General features: G+C 34.5%; 1 non-coding gene across 1 annotated transcript; it reads left to right on the forward strand.

Annotated features, from left to right (window-relative positions):
- The first annotated feature begins 19366 nt into the window (after positions 1-19366).
- On the forward strand, positions 19367-19473 carry LOC128296155 (small nucleolar RNA R71). The gene has a single exon (XR_008286703.1). It is a non-coding gene; the product is annotated as a small nucleolar RNA R71 (small nucleolar RNA).
- The last annotated feature ends 281 nt before the right edge of the window (positions 19474-19754 follow it).

Below are 19754 nucleotides of genomic sequence, written 5' to 3' on the forward strand. Positions count from 1 at the left end.
GGCCGTGGTCAAAACTGACTTGATTCACACGGCTAGCCATACGCCCGTGTGCCTTGGCCGTGCTCAAGACTGGCGTACAATCGTAAGGTACCCCAGGGGACACACAGCCATGGAACATGACCGTGTGTCGCACACGGCTGAGACACACACCCGTGTTTCTGCCCATGTGGACAAAAATAAGCCATTTGAAAAGCCAATTTGCCACTCAATTTGGGTCAAACTACAAGCACCAAAACAAACACAATTGCATAACAATTTCATCCAATTTTCAATACCAAAAATTACATCATTCATGCCATATTATTGACAACAATTTCATGCTTGTAACACATATCAAAACATGTCATCTTATAAGTCCAAAATCATACCAAAACTTATGGTTTCATAATCTCCAATCATACAATCAAATCTCATGCCAAAACCTTACCAATTTCCGTAATAGACACATTCCAAAAACTTACCATACTGACCAACTCTCTTGGCCATTCAAAGCACTTATCATATACCAAAATCAAACCATAAGTTCAACCACAAACTAGCCATATCACGACATTACAAAACATATCCAAATACTCCTAGCCTATACATGCCATATTCTAATATATACATTTTCAAAAGGTACCAAAATATAGTTCGATAGTGTGCTGACGATCCTTGACGATCCCCGAGCTCCAGTAGCTTCGATATCTATAAAATAGTTGAAAAACACACAGAGTAAGCTTTCAAAAGCTTAGTAAGCCATATACAAATAAACTTATCATTCAAAACATGTAAACATCATCAAATTATATATACTTTGTAGCCAATAACCAAAACAAACCTCTTGTTCATATACATATCACATATTCTCAAATCGCTTGCACATATAGCATATATTCTGTAATGACCCGAATTTTACCGTTACTGGAAAAGTGTATTTTCGGGTCTCCATTTCTGAAAAATGGATTCCTAAATATTTATTAAAAATATTTACGAAGTTAATCGAGTGGTTAATTAGAGTTTAATTAAGTGAATTAACTTAAATTAAGGATAATTGGATAAAAGGATTAAATTGAATGAAGTGTGAAAGTTTAATTATAGAATAAAGAAATTGAAAGGACTAAATAAGTAAATAAGCCAAAAGAGTGCAAGTGTATGGAAAAATAAAATACAAGTGTAATAAATATAATACACACATTTGTAATACATGTATGTATTTGCTTATTATTTAAGTAAATATTAATGTATTTATTATTATTAAATTGATATTATATGATAAATAAATAAAAATAAGTCAAATGTGTGGTAATGATTGGGTACAAGTGTATTAATAAAATACATATACTTGTAATGCTTGTATTTAAGTATTAATAGATATTTATTATTTATAAAAGGTATTTATTAATTAAATAATTATATTATAAGATTTTTATGTGAAAAATAAATAAAAAGTTGACAAATGTATGGTATGTATAGTGACATGTGTAATATTAGTATATGTACATTTGTAAAATACATGTATATTTACTTATTATATAAGTATATTATTAAGTTATTATTATTATTATTATTATTATTATTATTATTATTATTATTATATAAAACAAAACAAAGTAAAAAGAAAAAGAAAAAGAATAGAAAGAAACAGAGAAGAAATGAAACAGGGGAGAAAGAAGGAGAAAAAGAGAGGAAAGAAAGGAAAAATGGGAAATAGGGATTTTGAAGCTTAGAAGTTTAATAGCTAATGTTGTCTCGGGAAATCTCGGCTAAGCAAAGACAAGACAAAGATAACGGGAGTTAGCTTGGAAACTACGGTTTGTATCTCTATAAACTGAACTTAATAGTTAATTGTTATGTTAATATTTGAATTGCTTGAGAATGGAAATGCTAAGTTAAGAATTATAATGTTTTATAATTTATTGAATTTGATTATTAATTGTTGTATCATGATTGATATGTGACAAGTAATTAAAGTATGAAATATTTGAATGGGTGATTATTGGAAAATGAATTAAAAGGTATGTTGTATTAAAATTGAATTACATCTAACTTGATAAAGAAAGGTATTGAAATGAAGTGAAATTAAATTACGAATGAAATTAAAAATTTGAAAGTTTACTAAATACCCTATTAACAGTGTCGGGCTAGTCGGATACAATTGGCATGCCATAGGATTGGAAGTGTTCAGGGATATTCCGACTGTGTGTCGATGAGACACTATATGTGTCGACTCATCGTGATCGCTCCGCTCCAAATTGTTTGAAGAGGTACTCCGTGCTGACTATTATCATTCTCGCTTTGGATTTGTTCCGATGAGGTACTTTGTGTACCACTACTCATTCATATCTTTATCTTTATTGTTACCCTTATGGTGTATTCCGACTTCAGCCAATGAAACACTGTATACTATCCTCGGTATGTGGGTTGGATCCGTGTATCCGTCCAGGTCCGAGTCATGTTAATAAGGGTAATGAAAAGTATTAAAGACTGTCTGCTACTGAATAATTGATTGTTACAGAATAAATGACTGATACTGAATAAATGAATATTGCTGATAAACCAATTATTATTGTTGACTGACTGGTACTAAACGATAAAGATCAATTGGTTGTTACCAAAGAATATTGACTATTATTGAAATGAGATAGTACAGAATATTGAAAGAAAGGTGAATAATATTATTACTCAAATGAACTGTAAATAAAAGAACTGAAAAACTAATTGTTACTGAATATGAACTGCTACTGAATGTCTGAATGATACTGAACACAAGTTATTACTGAATAAATATGAAAAATCGACAGATAATGAACAAACATTGAAATTGTATACATTTCATCGAAAGTGATTAACAAGATCTTAGCATTATATTTCAAAAAAACAAATGATTGAACTATTAGGAGTAATAGATTGAATTCTCAAGGTTCATTGATATATGATTTATTATTGACTTAAGTATCGATTTATAGAAATACCACTGAGTTCATACTTAGCGTACGGTTTGTTTCTGTGCGCAGGTTAGGTTAAAGACAGATCGTCGAATCAGCATTATAAGCTGATCCCGAACTCAAAAAAGTAAAGCATGTTAATTATCGGTAATGGCATGTACCTAGGATGTCTTAAGTGTGTTATATTGGATTGTGATTGTAATAGTGAAATAAGTAAATTGATAATTGATAATAATACATGATAAGTGTTTAAATTTAAGTATTAAATAATATATAAAATGCGTTTGGATTGGTTTAATATTGGTATTTGTATTGGTTGTGGATTGAAATTTACAGGATTGGTAAATTTTTAAAATACAAGGTTCATTTTGAGTTCAAATAGTTTGTCACACGGACGTGTGCCTTGGTTGCCACGGCCGTGTCATAAAGTCATTTAGTACACGGGCAGGTCACACGGACGTGTGTCATGGCCGTGTTTAAAAGTCAGTGTTGCACACGGGTTAAGGACACGAGCGTGTTATATTAGCCACACGGGCGTGTGGTACTGTTCAAAAGAAGAAAATTTAAAATTTCACGAAAAATTTACTAAGCTTTAGGATCTAATCCCGGGTTGTTTTAATTACACTTGTAAAATACTGTGGACCCATTAAAGTTATATTTAGATGGATAATATTGCATTTATACTTGTTTATGTGCCAATATACTGTAATGACTTGTAATACTCTGTAATCCTGTTCTGGTAACGGGACGGGGTTAAGGGTGTTACATTTAGTGGTATTAGAGCTAACCGGGTTTACCCGATTCTAGGATTAAGTCGAGTACAGAAAGGAGTCTAGAGGTACATGCCATAATTAAGTCAAAATTGAGTCGGGATAGGATGCTGATATATTTGTTTGTTACTATTTTATAGTTGGAAATGTTAAACGAACATATCGATGGTATTGATTATGAAATGTATACTGGAGACAAATAGTCTCGTGAATTAAATGGAAATTGAATTGGTAATGTTGAGTAGTAACTCAATGAATAATAGATTACTGAATATTGACCGATGAAATGATAAGAAAAGAGATGATACAAAATTATCTAGAATTATGACTGATGCTCTATGGTGAGTGGAAAGAACTGTATTTGTTACGAAATCTACCCCTCCTGTTTCTCAATCAGTTCTTGAAGTGCTTCAAGGTACAGAGCTTGTTTGAATGGGTAAGTTATCTGTTGCTATTACTCCGTAAATATAGTGTGGAAGAATTGAGAATTATAGTTAAAAATGATCTTGAAAGAACTGGAATTTGGTTAAAGACTGTTATCAGGATTGTAATTGAATTGTTCTGTTCAACGATTAAATGTTTGAAAGGTATGATACTTCTGTTAAAAGATTCAACCTACCAGTGGTGAGAAATATTTCTTTATGTTGTGATTAAGAAAGGGGTTATTTGGAAACTTTCTGAAATGAGTTCTGACAGAAATGTATATATACATCAGTCAGAGATTTCTTGATCTTAGATGTAAAGAATTTTTAAAGCTTAAATAGAGTTATGTGTTTGAATAAATATATCAGAGAGCATATTCCGATAGAAACTGTATGGTACAAATTGTTAAAGATGCTTTAAATGAATATATAAAGTTAAAGAATGTAGAATAAAGAGTAGAATATGTGTTGGATATGATTCTTTTGATTATTATCTTAATGATTGCTTGGAGAAGTTGAAAAAGATATTATTCAGAGTTCAAGACTGAGTAACGCAGTTAACAAAGATAGGTCACCCTGTAATCTCAGAAATCGAGTGAAAGCCGAAGTGTGACAAAGGACTTCACTGTAAAATCTGGAGAATGAACATCAGTCAAGGTATATGTTAATAGTATATAAGAAGATTTATCTCTACCGGATGTCATTATAGGTATTTTTCTTCTTTATCGATACTAATATGACTATTTTAAATTGATCTTGGTTTGACTATTCCTATGATTACATGAGTTCAGTATCTATTAAAGATTTGCCTGTTGAGTTTGCTGAAATTTTTTTGGTTGAAGCATTAAATTTTTTGGATTAGTATTTATGGGCTGATAAGATCTGCAGGAACTGTTTAATAATGAAACTACTGTTTTCTGATCGATTTGATGTTATTACTGTTTGATGTGATTTCAAGAATGGAATGGTTAATTCTGCATGATGCTATGGTAAATTATAAGCAGAAGTATATTCTACTGGGAAGTTAGGATGATGAAATATTTTGTTTTGAACTAGAGATTGAATTCTCAAGGTTCATCGATTTATGATTTATTATTGACTTAAGTATCGATTTATAGAAATACCACTGAGTTCATACTCAGCGTACGGTTTGTTTCCGTGCGTAGGTTAGGTTAAAGATAGATCGTCGAATTAGCATCATAAGCCGATCCCGAACTCAAAAAGGTAAAGCATGTTAATTATCGGTAATGGCATGTACCTAGGATGTCTTAAGTGTGTTATATTGGATTGTGATTGTAATAGTGAAATAAGTAAATTGATAATTGATAATAATACATGATAAGTGCTTAAATTTAAGTATTAGATAATATATAAAATGCTTTTGGATTAGTTTACTATTGGTATTTGTATTGGTTGTGGATTGAAATTTACAAGATTGGTAAATTTTAAAAATACAAGGTTCATTTTGAGTTCACATAGTTTGTCACGCGGGCGTGTGCCTTGGTTGTCACGGTCGTGTCATAAAGTCAGTTTAGTACACGGGCAGGCCACATGGACGTTTGTCATGGCCGTGTTTAAAATTCAGTGTTGCACACGGGTTGAGGACACGAGCGTGTTATATTAGCCGCACGGGCATGTTAAATTAGCCACACGGACGTGTGGTACTGTTCAAAAGAAGAAAATTTAAAATTCCACGAAAAATTTACTAAGCTTTAGGATCGAATCCCGGTTTGTTTTAATTACACTTGTAAAGTACTGTGGACCCATTAAAGTTATATTTAGATGGATAATATTGCATTTATACTTGTTTATGTGCAAATATACTGTAATGACTGGTAATACTCTGTAATCCTGTTCCGGTAACGGGACGGGGTTAAGGGTGTTACATATTCACATGCTTAGATCATATATCATCATTTGCATATATACTTACCTTTCATTCTCAAACATAGTATACAATTCAAACATACCTGAATCGGATACACATCTCATATAATCATTCATTTTCTCAGAATGCCTATTGAACCATTTAGAATCATAAAGATACGCGGATAGCTTGGAAAGCACATACATAGCTAACGTCCCAGACGTGGTCTTACATGTAATCAAACATCGATGCCACTATACCAGATAGGGTTTTACACGAAATCAAATACGATGCCAATATCCCAGACATGGTCTTACACATAAATCATAAGTTGATGCCAACGTCCCAGACGTGGTATTACACAATAACACATATTGGATCCTATGTCATGACATATGTATCCTAACTATTCCTAAGGTTCGTACGGGGCTTTTCGAACATCGAAACTTTATCGATACTTTCTCAGATATCTCATATTCAACTCTCATATTATCATTCATCATTGTTCAATAACATATTAGCATAAATAAACCATTTCAAATACATTTATTTGGATACAGACTTACCTCATACGGAAATGAACGGAAACGAGCAACTATTAAACGACTTTCGTTTTCCTCTGATCTAATTTCATTTCTTTGGCTCTTGATCTTAATCAAAATCACAAGTGTCGAACCCTAGCTATTCTTTTTCCTTTTCTTTTCTTATGAATTTCGACAACAATGAACATGAAATGAACTAATTTTCATGTTTGGTTTAATTTTAATTAATATAATATGCTAAATACCAAATTTGCCCTTTTATTGAACCATTAATAAATCATGATATAATGCCCATTTAAGTCCCTCGGATATTAAAGAATTACGAAATAAGAGAATCCCGTATCAAAATCACAAGTACTAAACCCTAGTTATTCTCTTATTTCACAATTCTTTCACCTCACGAGCTAATAAACGGATCGATTCTTCTTCATAGGTCATATCGGACTGAATCTCAATCTCGGATGGAGAAATCAAATGCGAGGGATCGGATCTGTATCATCGAAGCATTGATACGTGAAATACATTGTGAATATTTTCTAGCTCAGGTGGCAACAACAGTCTATAAGCAACCAGTTCGATACGCTAGGTAACTTCATACGACCCGATGAACTTCGGAATCAATTTGCCTCTTCTGCTAAAATGAAGTACTTTCTTCAACAGAGATACTTTCAAAAACACTTTGTTGCTGATCTCAAATTCAATATCTTTTCGTTTCAAATCTGTATAAGATTTCTGTCGATCAGAAGCTGCTTTCAAACTATCTCGGATTACTTTTACTTTCTATTCAGTTTCTTTTATCAAATCAACCCCGTGTATCTTATTCTCACTGAGTTCAGTCAAATATAAAGGTGTACGACATTTATGACCATATAAAACTTCATATGGTGCCATTTTAATGCTCGATTGAAAAGTACTATTATAAGCGAAATCAATCAAAGGTAAATATTGTTCCCACGTACCTTCAAATTCAAGAATGCAACATCTCAACATATCCTCGAGAACTTGAATAATCCGCTCGGATTGATCATCCGTTTGCGGGTGAAAAGTTGTACTGAAGTGCAATTTCGTACCCAGAGCATCTTGCAATTTTTTCCAAAATCGTGATGTGAATCTCGGATCTATGCCTGACACAATAAAAAATAGCACACTATGCAATCTAACAATATTGGAAATATATAACTTAGCTATCTTATCAAGTGAGTAATCGGATAGTACTAGAATAAAATGAGCTGATTTCATCAATCGGTCTACCACGATCTAGATAGCATCTTTCTTTTTCAGAGATAGGGCAAACTGGAAATAAAGTCTATCGTCACTCTATCCCATTTCCATTCCGGAATAATAATTGGTTGTAACAAACCAGAAGGCACTTGATGTTCAGATTTAACTTGCTGACAGATTAAGCATTTCGTAACAAATTCAGAGATATCTCTTTTCATTCCAGACCACCAGTAATGATGTTTCATATCGTTATACTTTTTCTTATTACCCAGATGAACAAATAAACGGCTGTTATGAGCTTCATTCAAAATCATCTGAATCAATTCTGAAATTCTCGAAACACAAATTCAATCTTGAAATCTCAGACAATTATCTTTATCAACTCTGAATTCTGAATCAGAATCTAAATCACACTAGGCTCGTTTTGCTAAAATCTCATTATCAATCTTTTGAGCTACGATAATTTGTTTAATGAATAACGGTCTTGCTTTTAATTTGGCTAAAACAGAACCATCATCGGACAAAACCAAATGAGCATTCATAGTACGCAGAGCAAACAGTGATTTTTGACTCCAAGCATTAGCAACGACTTTTGCTTGTCCCGGATGATAATCAATCACAAGCTCATAATCTTTTAGCAATTCTAACCACCTTCTTTGTCACAGATTTAGATCTTTCTGAGTCATCAGATATTTCAAAATCTTATGATCAGAATATACATGACATTTCTCACTAAACAAATAGTGATGCCAAATTTTTAAAGCAAAAACAATCACGGCTAATTCCAGATCGTGTGTCAGATAATTATTTTTGTGCGGCTTGAACTGTCTCGAAGCATAAGCAATGACTTTGCCTGCCTGCATCAAAACACATCCTAAACCATTTAATGAAGCATCACTATCGATCATAAATTCTTTACCTAATTCAGGTTGTACTAATACTGGAGTTTCAGTCAATAAAGCTTTTAACTGATCAAAGCTCTTCTGACACTTTTTAGACCATTCAAACTTCACATCTTTTTCAAGCAGTTTCGTCAACGGAGTCATGATCATTGAAAAGCCTTTTACAAACCGTCTATAATAAACAGTAAGTCCCAGAAAACTATGGACTTCAAAAACATTTCTCGGAGGCTTCCAATCCAAAATAGCCAAAACTTTGCTCGGATCAACTTGAATAGCAGATGCTGATACGATATGGCCTAGAAAACCAACTTCTCATAACCAGAATTCACATTTGCTAAACTTTGCATACAATTGCTTATCTCGCAAAGTCTGTAGCACTATTCTCAGGTGCTCGGCATGCTCGGATTTATCACGTGAATAAATCAATATGTCATCAATGAATACAACAACAAATCAATCTAAATACGATCTAAAAATTCTGTTTATCAAATCCATAAAGATAGCAGGTGCATTTGTTAATCCGAAAGGCATAACTAAGAATACATAGCGGTCGTACCTCGTTCTGAATACAGTTTTAGGAATATCTGGGTCTTTTACTCGCAGCTGATAATAACCCGATCTCAAATCTATCTTCGAAAATACAGTAGCTCCTTTCAACTGATGAAACAAATCATTAATTCGGGGCAAAGGGGATTAATTCTTAATAGTCACCTTGTTCAACTGACGATAATCAATGCAGGTTCTCATCATACCATCTTTCTTTTTCACAAACAGAACTGGTACACCCCAAGGTGAGAAACTCGGTCTAGCAAACCCTTTATCGGTCAACTCTTGCAACTAAGACTTTAATTCTTTTAGTTAGGTCGGAGCCATTCTATACGGAGCTATCGAAATCAGAGTAGTTCCCAGTACTAACTCAATGCCAAATTCAACTTCTCGGATTGGAGGTAATCCGAAAGTTCTTCAAGAAACATATCAGGGAATTCACAGACAACAGGTACTGATTCAACTTTCTTTTCTGACACTTTCGAATTGATCACATAAGCAAAGTAAGCTTCACAACCTTTTCTCACAATACTCAAAGATTTTATCGAAGAAATCACAGCCGGTAACCCATTTAAATCACTAGATTCAATTTGGACAATTTCATCATTCTTGAATCTCAAATCAATAGTTTTCCGTTTGCAGTTCACAATAGTATCATGCAAAGTTATCCAATCCATACCCAAAATTATATCAAACTCGTAAAAGGGCAATAACATCAAAACAGCCAGAAAACAAATGTCTCGAAACATTAACAAACAATTCTTGTAAAAGTTATTAACCAAAACACATCTGCCTAGGGGGTTCGATACTTTACTTACGAATTCAGTAGACTCTAGAAGAAAAGTCTTACAATTAACTAAATTCATGCATATATAAGAATGCATTGGTCCAGGGTCTATCAAAGCAATCACAGAAGTACCATAAAGTGTGAAAATACCCGTAATCACATCTGCAGATGAAGCTTCCTAACGAGCTCGAATGGCATAGGCTCTGGCAGGTGCATGAGCCTCGGATCTAACAGCAGTGTCTTTTGTTCCCTTCTGACTGTCACTCACATTTCCCATATTTCTGGGAGGTCTACCACGAGACGTATTGCCACTTGGCCTCGAATTTTGTACAAATTTCTTACTCAACAAATTTGGGGCAATCACAAATGACATGGTCTAATGATCTATATTTGAAACAAGCTCGATCATATAATCTACAATTTTTGGGATGACTTTAACCACAGTGTTTGCACTCAGGGCGATTAGATCAAACATTCCCAACACTGGCAATAGATGTAGCTGGAGCTTTGAAACTCAAATGTGATCTGGTATGATCTCTACTCAAATATCCCACATTAGCCTTTGAACGGCTATAATCATCTCAAAACTTCTTTGATATAGATTGAAATGACTTGCTTGATGATCTCTTTCACACTTCTTTAGCTTCTAAATTAGCTTTTCTTTTCTCTTTTCTGAGTTCTTCGGCTTTACATACTCGTTCAACAAGTGATGTGATGTCTCGTGATAAGTTTTAAATTTATGATTTATCGTACTTGAAAACTAACTATTATCACGATAAAGGCAAGCACACCTATCGAACAGTAGTATAGTTTATAGTAAGACCGAAATGTCGAACCCACAGGAACTAAAAGTATTAGTATTAATTCTCTTTTTATTATCTAGCCTAAAAATAAAGGAGTTTGTTTTATCTAAATTAATTAACTAAACTAAGAATGCACAAGAAGAAAATTGGGGAAATACTTTTGGGAAAAACTGATTGATTTGGACAATACCCAAGGAAAAATCCACCTAGACTTCACTTGTTATTTGACTCTGAATCAGAGGATTTATTCACTTGACTTGATCTGTAGAAATCCCTAATTTATATTATTATTTATCTCGAGACTAACAACATCTAACCCTAGGTTGATTAATTGAAATCTCTTTCTAATTAAAACCCCTAGTATTGTATTAACTCGATCTATGGATTCCCTTATTAGGTTTCACCCCAATCCGGCAAAATTATGTCGCCCTATGTCTAGGAGTGCAATCAACTCCACTTAATTATGCTAGATCTACTCTTAGACAGGGACTTTTTCTCCTCTGAATAAGCATATCAATACTTGAATCAATATCCTAGAATATTAAAACAAGAATTAAGAACACATAATTAAGAACAAAACAAGTATTTATCATATAATTCAGAAAATAATAACAAGTTCCGTCTTAGGTTTCATTTCCCTTAGGTATTTAGGGGATTTAGTTCATATGTGTAAAAGAAAACATCTCAAAAGAATAATGATAACAAAACATAAAGAAACCTAAAAATCCCGAAGGAAATTGAAGGAAGATCTTCAGTCTTGAAGGAGAATCTGGCTTCTGAGATGGATCAATCGGCATCCTTCGAGTAATTCCTTGCCTCCTACTCCGTGTGTCTCTTAAATGCCTCCTCTTGGGTGTTAATATAGGCTTTAGAATGCCTAAGAATCCTCCAAAGTCTGATGAAAGTGCTTCAAATCGTGTCAGAGTCTGATGAATAGCCACGGGCGTGTGGTCTACCCGTGTAAGAAGGTCCAGGCCGTGTTAGAGTCTGTCGAAACTACACGAGCGTGTGGTCTACCCGTGTACAGAAGTCCAGGCCGTGTCAATTTCTCATGTTGGCCCATTTTCTCCATTTTTGGCTCGATTCTCTCTCTTTTTATTCTCCTATTCTCACCTAAGTATAAAACATGAAATTAAAGGATCAGGAGCATCAAATCCCGTAAATCCAATGATAATTCATCCAAAAATATGCTAAGCATGGGATAAAAATATGTATAAATTACGGTTTATCAAATACCCCCACACTTAAGCGCTTGCATGTCCTCAAGCAAAATCCTCAATTCACAATTAAGAATTCATTTTTCTCAACTTATAATTCCTATTAATAATATCTCAAAATAAACCATAGGTAATCACACATTGAAAATTCAACTAGAAGAACATCAAAGTTTCAAACATTCTATGTTGAGCATTTTACTACGAAAACATAGATGTCTCCCCTCATCTAAGTAATCACTTTTGATTCAAAATATCACAAAATTCAACATCCTCACTAAAGATTCACTCAAATCACTCGAGGTGTTCAAGGACAACAAATTAAGCACTCATCAGTCAATATGAAAAGTTATAACCATAGGCTTGCGTGAAAATCAAATCTCCACCACTATATATTGAGATGATACATCAGTCAAAAGGTCTTTGGAGGGTTGTAACGTAACTTTGGTTAGGGGGTGTGGTCACAAGCTGAAAAAGAAGGTTAGAATCGAGATTGAATTGAAAATTTACCTAACTAGAAAAAATACTAAACTGACAAATTACATTCCTAATTAGATGATCCTAGAGTTTAGCTTTTCCTCTCAGAATATGGAATTAAATACTGAAGCTCTAAATAACGAATTACTACTAATATGTAAGTATGTATATTTTTTTTTAAGAACAAACCAAGTAATATAGAACTTTGCTAATTATCAAAAATAAAACATAGCTAAGCGATTTATTCAATTCAAATTTCGACAAAAAAAGGGATCAAATTAATTGAGGGGATTTCAACAATGATGGGTCATGGGTTAATATTGAGGGTAAATCAATGAACGATTTGTTAGGCTCAAGAGGGTTCACTAGGGGCTAATTACGAAGGTAGGCTTTTATGGAATAAGTGGGTTAAACCTAAGTGCCTTTATCATCTCGAAATATCAAATCAATGGTATGGTATTGACATGCATAATCCAAGCAAGTTCTAGAATAACAAATCAATATTGACGCACTCATAGCAATAATAAAAGTGAGCATGAACGAAATAATAGATGCTCTAAAGGCTCAAGATCTCACAAAAATTATGGCTTTTTGATGTTTCAACCTGTGAATTTCAACTTAAGATAATAACTAAACTTGGGGAAACAACCTAAAATTTTTAATTCTCAAAAATCAACTTATCATGCTTGATTCTCTAATTCTTTAAAATTTAAACAATCAATGCATAAATGTCTATGCTTTAATTCAAGCAATAAAAATCATAAATTGATTAAAATTCATTCTAATAGTGATATGAGTGAGTTACGTGAGAATAAGACAGAATTCAGGGATGTTTTTGATAATGATATAAATAACCACCCTCCCACACTTAAGATGTACATTGTCCTCAATGTACAAAGATAGATAGATATAAGATCATAAGATAGGACGAGAGGTGAAACTTCCTGAAATAGTTGATGAAATCCTTGGATTAGCAAGAGCGAGTATTGTAGGTAAGGCTTATGGAAGGAAGAATTCCGAGGAAGTAATTCGATAATAACCATAGGGATGAGCAGAATATAAAACAGAAGTCATCAAAAATAAATAAGAAACAATGGAATTTGAAATAAAATAGAAACAAAAATAAAAATAAAAATAAAAATAATAGTAAAATACGCACGCCCGCGTTCTTCGGGGCGTGTTGGTGCACATGGCCGTGTCATTATGACAGTTTCAACCACAGGTGGTGGGCACAGGCGTGTTGTATGCCCTTGTTAACTCGTTCGCTTCTCCCACGCCCGTGTATACGTGCCCATGTCCGTGTCATTTTGGTAGTTTCGACCACAGCTTATAGACACGGGCGTGTCACACGCCCGTGTTGATTTGGTAGGATTTCCCAGAGCTATGTCGCATGGTCGTTGTAACGTATCGAATCCTGTGTTGGGGAAAAATTTTACTCTGTTTTTACACGGCCGTATCACACGACCGAGTCACCACTCGTGGTATGAGCATGGCCTAAGACACACCCGTGGGTTAGGCCGTATTCGCCCTTGTCAAATGTCAAAATTTCCTGCAGTTAAAATATGAATCGTCAAAGAAAAATTGAACCCTATTTAGTGAGGTTAGTGCTTGGGTTGTCTCCTAAGAAGCGCTTATTTAGAGTCTAATCTTGACTCTACCTTGTGGGTATATTTAGGGAAGTTCGTGGAGCCATAGCTCCTCTCTATCGTCTTTAAAATTCTCACCGTTGTAAAGTTTGAGGTGATGTTCATTTACCTTGAAAGTGCCATGTAATGGGTGACTTACCTCTACAGTGCCATATGGAAAGACATTTTGGACTACGAAAAGACCTGACCATCGTGATTTAAGCTTTGCAATGAACAATTTGAGCCTCGAGTTATACAACAGGACAAGATCTCCAACTTTAAATTGCTTGTATTGTCTTAAACGAGCGTCGTGGCGGCGCTTCGTTGCTTTCTTGTATAGGCATGAATTTTCATATGCATTGGTTTGCCACTCATCTAACTCATTCAATTGCATTAACCTGTTTTCACCTGCAAGTTCAGGATCAAGGCTTAGAAATTTTATAGCCCAGAATGCCTTGTGTTCTAACTCAAATGATAGATGACAACTTTTTCCACAAACAAGTCTGTAAGGTGATGTTTCTATGGGGGTCTTAAAAGCAGTTCTATAAGCCCATAAAGCATCATCTACTTTCATCCTTTAATCCTTCCTGTTTAATTCTATTGTCTTTTCTAGGATGCGTTTAAACTATTGGTTTGCTAGTTCTACTTGACCACTAGTTTGAGGGTGGTAAGGGGTAGCTGTTCTGTGGTGAACTCCGTATTTCTTAAGGGTCTTATCAAATTGGGCATTACAAAAATGAGTACCCCTATCACTGATAATTGCTCTAGGTGTTCCAAATCAAGAGAAGAGTTTCTTAAGCAATCATACAACTACTCTAGCATCATTAGTAGGTAAAGCTTGGGCTTCAACCCATTTGGACATATAATCAACAGCTACTAAAACGTATTTATTCCCAAACGAACTAGGGAATGGACCCATGAAGTCGATACCCCAAACGTCAAATATTTCACAAAAAAGCATATATGTTTGAAGCTCATCACGTTTAGACATATTACTTGTCTGTTGGCATTTGTCACAAGAAGTAACATACATGTTGGCATCTTTAAATAGAGTGGCCCAATAAAAACCTGATTCGAGTATTTTATGTGCGGGCTTATTTCCACTATAATGTCCTCCAGTCAGTCCTGAGTGGCAATGTTCCAAAATCTTCAATGCTTCTGTCCTTGTAACACATCTCCTAATGACTTGATCTGCACATATACGGAAAAGGAAAGAGTCTTCCCAAAAGTAGTTTTTCATATCAGTAAAGAATCGCTTCTTTTGTTAATGTGTCAACCCTTTTGGGATAATGATAGCGACTAAAAAATTTGCAATGTCTGCAAACCAAGGTTCCTCAGAATCGGATATAGCAAAAAATTGTTCTTCAGGGAATGAATCATTTATTTCAACTTCATCTAGCTCTTTGGTACTTGAATTTTCAGGCCTGGAAAGATGATCAGCCGCAAGATTTTCAGCTCATTTCTTATCCTTAATCTCCAAGTCAAATTCTTGTAGTAACAAAATCCATCGAATCAGTCGAGGTTTTGCATCAGTATTAGTTAAAAGGAAGCGCATAGCAGAATGGTCAGTATAAATGACAACTCTAGACAATATTAGATATAGCCTAAATTTATCGAATGCAAAAACCACAGCTAGCAGTTCTTTCTCCATGGTTGTGCAGTTTTCTTGTGCGACTGTCAAAGTTTTGTTATCATAATAGATAGGTTGAAAATGTTTATCTCTTCGCTGTCCCAAAACTGCACCTACTGCAAAATCACTTGCACCGCACATTAGTTCGAAAGGTGAATTCTAATCAAGTGCAATTATAATTGGAGCTTTAATCAATTTATCCTTTAAAGTATTAAATGCTTCTAAATATTCCTATTCGAAATTAAAAGGTACATCTTTTAAAGGTAATTTAGTCAAAGGCTTAGCTATTTTAGAAAAGTCTTTAATAAACCTTCTATAAAACCCAGCATGTCCTAAGAAGCTTCTAATAGCCTTAACTGAATTAGGGGGAGGTAGTTTTTTAATGGTTTCAACTTTAGATTTATCAACCTCAATCCTTTTACTAGAAATTTTTTGTCCTAACACAATACCTTCTTGAACCATAAAGTGACATTTTCCCCAGTTAAGCACAAGGTTTGTTTCCCCAGTTAATGGTGTCAAGGTTTGTTTATACAAGATTTTGTAGGATTAGGGTGAAACCTAATAAGGGGATCCATAGATCGAGTTAATGTAACCTTAGGGCGTTAAATAGAAAGAGACTTCAATTATTCAATCAAGGGTTAGACGTTGTTAGTCTCAAGAGAGATAATAATATAACTTAGGGATCTCTATGGAACAAGTAGAATGAAAAAATCGTTCCTATTCAGAGTCAAATAACAAGTAAAGTCTAGGTGGATTTTTCCTTAGGTATTGTCTTAATCAATCGAATTGTCCAAAAAATATTTTCCCCAAATTTCTTTTCTATGATTTCTTAGTTTAATTAATTAGTTATATAAACAAAACCCTTTTTATTTTTTAGGCTAGATAATAAAAAGAAAGTTGATACTAGTACTTTTAGTTCCTTTGGGTTCGATAATTCGGTCTTGCTAAAGCTATACTACTTTTCGATAGGTACACTTACCTTCATCATGATAATAGTTAGTTTTAAGAACGATTCATTATAAATATTTAAAACCTGTCACGAATATCACGTATCACCTCACATCTTATTAGGACTCGTTTTAAATTTTTAAGGAAAAGATGGAAAGAGTTACCGAAAACTAAGAAATCATCCATAAATACCTCCATGATGTCTTCTATGAGTTCGTCAAAAATGGCCATCATGTAGCGCTGAAAAGTAGCAGGAGCATTACATAATCCAAAAGGCATTTTACGAAATGCAAACGTACCGTATGGACATGTAAATGTCTTCTTTTCTTGATCTTCAGGAGAAATTGGGATTTGAAAATAGCTAGAGAGTCCGTCTAGAAAACAGTAGTACATGTGCCCTGATAATTTTTCCAACATTTGGCCAATGAATAAAAGGGGGAAGTGATCTTTTCTCCTGGAATCATTCAGCTTCCTATAGTCAATGCAAACTCTCCAACCTGTGACTGTCCTTGTTGGGAGTAATTCACTTTTCTCATTGGCTACAATAGTCATGCCTCCTTTCTTAGGAACAACCTGCACTAGACTTACCCAAGAACTGTCAAAAATAGGATAAATAATTCTAGCATCTAGGATTTAATTACCTCAGCTTTAACAACTTCTTTTATGTTGGGGTTCAATCGTCTTTGGGCCTGCACACATGGCTTATATTCATCTTCCATTATAATTTTATGGGTGCAAAAAGATGGGCTAATCCCCTTTATGTCAGAAATTTTCCAAGCTTTTGCCCTTTTATGCTCTCTTAATACTTGGAGTAATTCCTCTTTCTCATTGGGTTGCAAGTTCGACGCAATAATTACCGATAATGTAGAATTACTTCCAAGGAATGCATATTCCAAGTGATTCGGCAATTGTTTAAGTTCCAGTTGGGGGGTTCTTCAATAGAGGGTTTTTGCTAAGTTCATCGTTTACCTTAATACCCTCATATTCTGCTGGTCTTGGGGAGGTTTCATTGGAATTTAGTTCAGTTCCTATCTTAGAATCATCATCGACCCCCTCTCTTTGGGTAAGACACAGTTCCAACGTGTCCTTACATACGATTTCCTGAAAAGAATCTTGAGTAGCATGACCAATAAAGTCAATAAAATAACACGAGTCATCTTGTTCCCTAGAAAATCTCATGGCATCATAAATTTTAAAATTAATCTCTCCGTCACCTACTCTAAGTACCAATTTACCATCACCCATATTAATAATAGCCCTAGCAGTGGCTAAAAATGGACGACCTAAGATTAAAGGCACTTCAACATCCTCAACCATGTCAAGCACAACGAAATCAACAGGAAATATAAATTTATCTAATTTTACAAGTACATCCTCTATAATTCTCCTAGGATATTTAACAGATCTATCAGCTAATTGAATACTCATCCTAGTGGGATTAGGTTCCCCAAGACCAAGTTGTTTAAACATTTTATATGGCATCAAATTAATGCTAGCGCCTAAATCAGCTAGTGCCTTATCAACATTCAAACTGCCAATTAAGAAGGGAATAGTAAAACTTCTTGGATCTTTCAGTTTGGTTGGCAGTTTGCTTTGGAGTATGGACGAGCACTCCTCATTAAGTTCCACTGTAGATAAGTCTTCAAACTTTCTTTTGTTTGTTAGAAGCTCCTTTAAAAATTTTACATATGTAGGCATCTGCTATATAGCTTCAACAAAAGGTAAGTTAATATGCAGTTGCTTAAAAAGTTCAAGAAATTTACCGAATTGTGCATCCATGCGGTCTTTCTTCAACTTTGCTGGATATGGGATTGGTGGTTTATATTCCTTTGGCATTGGATTGTCATTGTTTTCGATTTTTACCTCCTCTCCTTCGTTTTTGTCAGCTTCTTATAATGGCTTCTTTTCAGATTCCGCTAACACTTTCCCACTCCTTAGTGTAACTGCTTTGACATGCTCTTTTGGGTTGCGTTCGGTGTTACTAGGTAGACTTCCTGGTGGTCTCTCTGAAATAATCTTAGCCAGCTATCCAATTTGATTCTCAATCCCTTGGATCGATGCTTGTTGATTTTTAAGTGCAAGTTCAGTGTTCTGAAAACGAGTTTCCGCTACTGAAATAAATTTTGTCATCATCTCTTCAAGGTTCGAATTTTTCTCTTGCTAGTAAGGTTGTTGTAGGAAGCCTAGATGGGGTGATGGTCTCTGATTCCCTTGGCCTCCCCATGAGAAATTTGGGTCGTTCCCCCAACTTGCATTGTAAGAGTTACTATAAGGATTATTTTGAGGTCAATGATTATTACCCATATAATTTAGTTGCTCGCTTTACATGTTGTAGCCAATAGATGGGTATTCTGAATTGTTCATTCCACCTCCACTTGTATTGCATTGCATTGCATTACTGGATGAACCTGTGACGAACCAAGTAAACCATCAATTTTTCTATTCAAAAGTTCTACCTGATTAGAGAGCATGGTGACCAAATCAACGTTAAAAATGTCGGCTACTTTCGTCGGCTCTGTCCTCATGACTTGCCACTGATAATTATTCCGTGACATCTCTTCTATAAATTCATAAGTCTCTTCAGGTGTCTTATTATTTATAGTCCCCCCAGCAGCTGCGTCAATTATTTGTCTGGTTGAAGGATTCAAGCCGTTATGAAACGTCTGAACCTGCAGCTATAGAGATAACTCATGGTGAGGGCACCTTCTCAATAGATCTTTGTATCTCTCTCATGCATCATAGAGTGTTTCTAGATCCATCTGGACAAAAGAAGAGATATCATTTCTCAATTTAGCCATTTTAGCCAACGGAAAATATTTAAGTAAGAATTTTTCAGTCATTTGTTCCCAAGTAGTGATTGACCCTTGTGGTAACGAGTTCAACCACTGTTTAGCTTTGTTCCTCAACGAAAAAGGAAATAACCGAAGGCGAATGGCATCATGCCATTGATTTTAAACGTGTCGTAGAATTCTAGAAAATTCGCTAAGTGAGTGTTTGGATCCTCATCCTGCAAACCATCAAACTGAACAAACTGTTGTATCATTTGAATTGTGTTAGTTTTCAGTTCAAAATT

This window comes from Gossypium arboreum, chromosome 7 (genome assembly GCF_025698485.1).
Source record: "Gossypium arboreum isolate Shixiya-1 chromosome 7, ASM2569848v2, whole genome shotgun sequence".
Classification (NCBI taxonomy): Eukaryota; Viridiplantae; Streptophyta; class Magnoliopsida; order Malvales; family Malvaceae; genus Gossypium; species Gossypium arboreum.